Source organism: Alnus glutinosa, chromosome 7 (assembly GCF_958979055.1).
Source record: "Alnus glutinosa chromosome 7, dhAlnGlut1.1, whole genome shotgun sequence".
NCBI lineage: Eukaryota > Viridiplantae > Streptophyta > Magnoliopsida > Fagales > Betulaceae > Alnus > Alnus glutinosa.
The window spans coordinates 14,191,463-14,197,462 of record NC_084892.1 but is presented as its reverse complement, the minus strand read 5'-3'; positions in this window follow the sequence as shown (position 1 = coordinate 14,197,462).

Here is a 6,000-nt window from a genome sequence, read left to right as displayed (position 1 = left end):
ATTTCAATTTGGTTAATTGTATGGCTAGTTTGGCTTCGTAGCCTTTTTGACTTAAGTAATTAAGTCCTTAAGGGTGTTTCTACATCTAGTGCCCTAACACCATCAAGTTTGGGAGTCACTGGCCCAACACTCGTTACATGGGTCAATTAGAAAGCTTAAGGGAGCCGAGCATTGCACAGCCTACACAAAAAAACAAAAAAAACAATATATATATATATATATATATATATATATATATATAAAATAATTTGCAAATCTTGCCTTGATTGTTTCATTTGATAGGGAGTCCAATGATTTTTGAGGTATTTATCTTGAGATTAAAATGAAACCTCATGATTGCATGTTAATTTCACTCTACACTTTTGAGAAAATATGATGTCTTAATTGTCCATTTATGAGTGATTTGATGTTGGATCCCCTGTTGATGTTGACGATGGGGTTTGTCTTTTTAAGCATGTCAATGACGTATGAACCATGGTTTGCGTAAAAATTATTTCTTATTGACAACATAGTGTTTCAATGTTTGTTGGTATCATTTCTGACAAACCCTCACGAGACTTCACCCGTCCACTAGGGAGTCCTAAGGGTTTAAAAGGCTTGTTGCATACGCTAAATGCAATCGTGTCTCCCACGAAAGAGGACTTATGTTTCTTGCTTCAAATTTGTTTTTCTTTTTGTTTTGCTAAGGGACTAGCAAAATGTAAGTTTGGGGGTATTTGATGAGTCCCAAAAAGTGTATATTTGGACCTCTTAATTTACATTAGTTAAACCTTTAGCTTTATTATTTTCTGATATTTTTTTGTTAGTTTTGGTGTTTTAGTGTTTTGTAGGACATTGAGATAAAATGATGATATTTTGGTGGAATTGCAAATAAATTGGACAAGTGGCGCCAATTCGTAGATGAAGTGAGAAAAGGCAAAAGTAAAAAATATGGAGAGAAATGCATATATATATATATATATATATATATATATATATATATATATATATATATATATATATATATATGGAAAAGACAAAAGATTTTTGCAATAGAGAGATGCGATTGCTCTCGATTACAAGAAGTCAATAAATGCTAGCTCCTTTAAGCTTTTCTTGATAAAAAGACAAGCACATGATTTCTTCCCAAGAAGGACAGCAGCACTAGCAGACCACACTCTTTCCAAAGCAATGCAGCAGCTCATCTCTTCTTCCAAAGGTGGACAGCAGCTACAAGCTGCTGCGCAGCAGCTATAAGCAACACTAAAGGGACAGCACAACATGGACATGCAACTCCCAAGACAATGCAGCAATTTTTGCACCCAAAGCTGGACAGAATAGCACATGGACAGCAGCTCATGCACGTCCAACAACTCCCAACGACCAGCACCGAATTGTCCAAGGCAAGGACAGCACATCCAACAGCATCTCCCAACAAAGGCAGCAGCAGTGCGTGCCTGGCAGGAGCTCTATCTCCTTTTCTCCACATTTCCTTCTCTCCAAGCAGCACTTCTTCTTTATCCTTGAAGACCTGCAGCATAAATCACGTGGAAAGGAGATTGTATTCTTTACACCCAGTAAACACGCACACGGACCAGCAGATTTTTCCTCTTCTTGGTTTCCTGTTAGACCGAACATATACAAGCTTTGAAAGATGTGTGTGCTGGATGAACTAAAGTGTGGAGAATCACGTGAAAGGGTAGCAGAAAAAGTGACAACCTGCAGGGCAGAAGCGTCATTTTCCTAGCAACACCAAAATAAAAGGGGTAGTTCTTTTTTTTGTAAAAAAAACAAGGAGAAAGAGGGGGGAGTGGGGCGCAGCCCCTGTTCATTTTCTTCTTGCAATGTTTTCATTTTGGCATTTCTCTTCCTTTGTAAGTGTTTAATTTTTATGCTTTTAATTTAAGGTTTTAGGTTTTAATTTTTTTTATCATGTGTAGCTAAAATTTCATCTAGGGTTGAGGATGAAACCTCACCATTGAAGAGATACTATGTTTTCTTGCTTGTTCATGTTATTTGAATTTATGGGCTTTTGATTTCTCATTGTTTTACTTCTATTCGATTTTTGAGATGATTTTTGGATATCTCTTGTGATTTCTGGATACAAGTGATGATTTGAAGTAGTTTCATTAAATTGATGACTTGGTTTTTCATTTATCAAAACATTAGATATTCATTGTGTTTCGTTCTACAGATACATTTGATGATTTGGTTTAAACCGGATATCTTTTGTGATTTGTACAAAGAGCAGATTCATTGAATGATTTAAATGATTTTTGAAGCAAAGTAGAACAAACATAAGATTTGTATTTTGAAAACTTCAAATGGTGTAGATAAGCATGAGAATATGTAGCTATGATTTGGAGGGTGTGGATTCCAAAACCTTAGAACCTTTTATTTTCATTAATTTTGTTTATATTTTATTTTATCAAAAACCCCTAAATTTGGAACTAGGTTAAAATAGGATTAGTTTGAATAGAGATTCATTTTCGCAACTTAATTCCCTGTGGGATCGACCTCACACTTGCAAAACGCTATATTGCAAACAATTCGTGCACTTGCGAGTATTATAATTTGCACAACACCACTCTGGGGAAGCCAAACTCAGGATATCCATTATTCAGAAGACAAGACTAGTTACAAAGCAGTAGCACTCACATAACCTTATGCAGTGGTCGTACCTTGAACTCCGACGTGTAACCCAACACGAACGCCTCCCAACCAAGTCTCCTACTTGAAGGGGTCTTCAATGGAATCCTTTACCTTAGGGCCAACCCCTAAGATATACTTTAATTCAGCACAGCAACAACACTTGACAACGGCTTGAGAGAGACTAACTTAGTACAACAACTCTAAAATATAACTCTCTAAGCACTACGGAATTTAATATTGAATTCATACAATTTTCAAGCCTAGGGGCCTCTATTTATAGGCTGCAGATTCAAATGAGCATCTGACTTAAAATACCTAGGCGTCGTTCGGACGAAGGACATAAGGCGTCTGGATAGACAATTGTGCGATCGGCTTTCCAAATTTCGCAGAAATTATTTCCTGAATTGAGCCGCATCTGGACGGTGTTGCCCTGTCGTCCGAACGGTCGCACTTTAGCTGCACGCAATTTTCATATCAAGGCTTGGAGCGTCCGGACCATAACATCTGTCGTCCGGACGGTGAATCTGATGCACGTAATTTTCATATATGAAGCTTGTTGTGAGTTTAAAAGAGTACTCGCAAGCGCACGAATCGTTTGTAATATAGTGTGTGCAAGTGCGAGGTCGAATCCACAGGGAAATGGTCAAAAATCAGTGTCTTGTCTAATCAACCTCATTCTAACCTAGTTCCAAAAGTTTGAGGGTTAAACATGCACCAAAAATGCTAAGTAAAGAGAAAGAAATGAAATATGTAAAAAGGGACTAAGGCTAAGGAATTCACCAAACCATCTCCAACAACTCACACTCTTGGTTTCCACTTGAACATCCAAAGAACATTAAGCTTAGAGTGTCATTCAAGTCTCTTAACCATCAACCTTATAACCATTAAATGAATCTAACTCAAAGATAAATCACAAAGAGTACCAATTTGAAATCAAATCATCCATTGTATCGATTCAAAGAATAAATCACAATGGATATCATCTTTCAAATCGATAAAACAATGTATCCATCGGTTGAAACACATTAAATGTCATATTTCTACCACTAACCACATTCATTGTAAAAGATAAAGCATTAAATGAATGGAACTTGAACAACATAATGATATAGCATTAAATGTGCAAGTAGTACTACAAGAGTGTGAGTGTTATCAATGGAGAGGTTTCATCCTCAACCTTAGTTGAGAGTTCTAGCCTCCAATGACGAAGAACACCACAAAAACTTGAAGAACAAACATGAAAATGGAAGAAAAGCTTTACAAAGACAAATGTCTAAAGAAAAGAGCTATTGAAATAAACTACAAAATGCACGAAATTAAACCTAGCTACTGCTCGCAGAACTCTTTCCAACAAGGAGGCATGGCTATGGCTTTATAGAAGGAACTTAGGGCTAGAAACCCATGTAAAATGACTCATTTAACCCCCTCTAGGGTTCCTCTCTTACTAGAGACAACCAAGGTCACGAAACCAGCGTGTTCTGCAGCAAAAATCAGAGGGAGAACTGCTTTTTGTCTTGGAGAAGCTCCTGATTGGGTGTTCTGGCGTGCTTCTGCAACAGTTAGTTCTAGAAAATTCGATTGATCGACTTTTGAGTTCGATCGATCGACTCTTTAGGACTTCCGAATTTTCAAGCATTTCCTCATGAAATTTGACATTCCTCTCTTATTGACCTACAAACCACAAAAACACAAAAACTAACCAAAACATCAGAAAATAACAAGGCCAAAGGTCTAACTAATGCAAATCAAGGGGTCCAAATACACAATATTTGGCACTCATCAAAGCTCACTCATCCGGACCATGAAGACCGTTGTTCGGACATCTGAATTTTGAATGCACGACTTGCCTTATGAATGAGCACGTCCGGATGGTTGCAGCTGTCTTCCTATATCTGTGTTTTGGAAAGAAATCCCATAGTTGATCGAACACTGAGTAGCGTCTAGACGTGCTGCTGAAACGTCCAGACGGATGCAAGCTGGAACAGTTTGAAACTTCTTGACACAGAGGAAGGTCCGGACAGAAAGTTCTTGTAGTCCGGACGGATGATACTTGGGCAGTTGAGCCTCCGGACGGAATATCACGTCGTCTAGACAGATGTAAGGGATCCAATTTCTTTGACTTGGAATTTATGTAGGATCTTCTAGAAACATATCTCTTAAGAAGACTTCTAAAAACTAACTGAACTCTTGATTAAAAGCATCATTGTTTATGTTGCTAACTGATGAGTGTCCAGGCGTTTCACTAGGACGTTCAGACGATAAACTCGGGATCTGACTTTTGCTAAGCTGTAGACTTTGCAGAGTCTTCTTGGAGTCCGGAAATTCCTTCTTGACGCTTGTGACATTGATCTTGTCATAATAAGGTCCTTTCCATATCAGAGAAATAAACTTTGAATATTTGAAGACTCTGAACTGATACGGTATTCCTGTGAAATCAGCAATAGTACATGATAGTGATTTTGTCCAACAGAATGCAGCCAACACAAAAACTAACAACCTTATTAAAGCATAAGTATAATCCATCTTCGGTTGGCACGGATTGTCCACGTAACTACTAAGATGCGGTATGACCCGTCTTCTCTAGGTATGGATTAGTTATGTCTTTAATATGATACATACAATCAATGGAATAGTATGACCCATCTTCGATTGGTACGAATCGTTTACCTAAATTACACTAAACTAGGATGTAGTATGATTCGTCTTCCCTAAGCATGGCAGATTTAATCCTCTTAATCATATGTCAATTAAACCCGTTGTATAATCATCGTTCTTATAATCACAGAAAATAAGAATGATTTGAGTTCAATAAAGGTAAAAACTTTCTAAGACGAGAAGAATTCTACCAATATTGATTATGAATTGAAGAACAATTGCATTAAAAGAGGAAGAATATCAAATTGTAGCAATTCTTTTAATTATACAACCAACATGCATAGACTAAAATTCTCTAAATTAAAATACAATCAAACCATTGTTTTTGGATAGGGTTACATCAATACCCTACTACGAATTTAGCTGCTCATCGTGGTGCTGGGATGGCCTCCTGCCATGTTCTTCTCATCTTCAACTTGTCAAGCCTTCAAGAAGTTTTTCTTTGAATTTGCTTTAGATAGTAGTGTATCTTTCTTCAATGTTTAGAAGCCTATTTATAGAGATTAGGAGAGACCTAAAAGCCATACGAATCCAAGAAAAATCAGAACTTAGTCTCATAGTCCAAGAAGGAGATTGAAAATTCAATCAAAGTAGGAAAATGATTCCAAATTTGTCCAGTTTTGTGGTCTTTTATTGCGGGGCAATTTTGGCATAGTAAACGTTCGAAATAGGAAAAATCTATTTCAGACATATTTGTTTCATTTTTTATTAGCT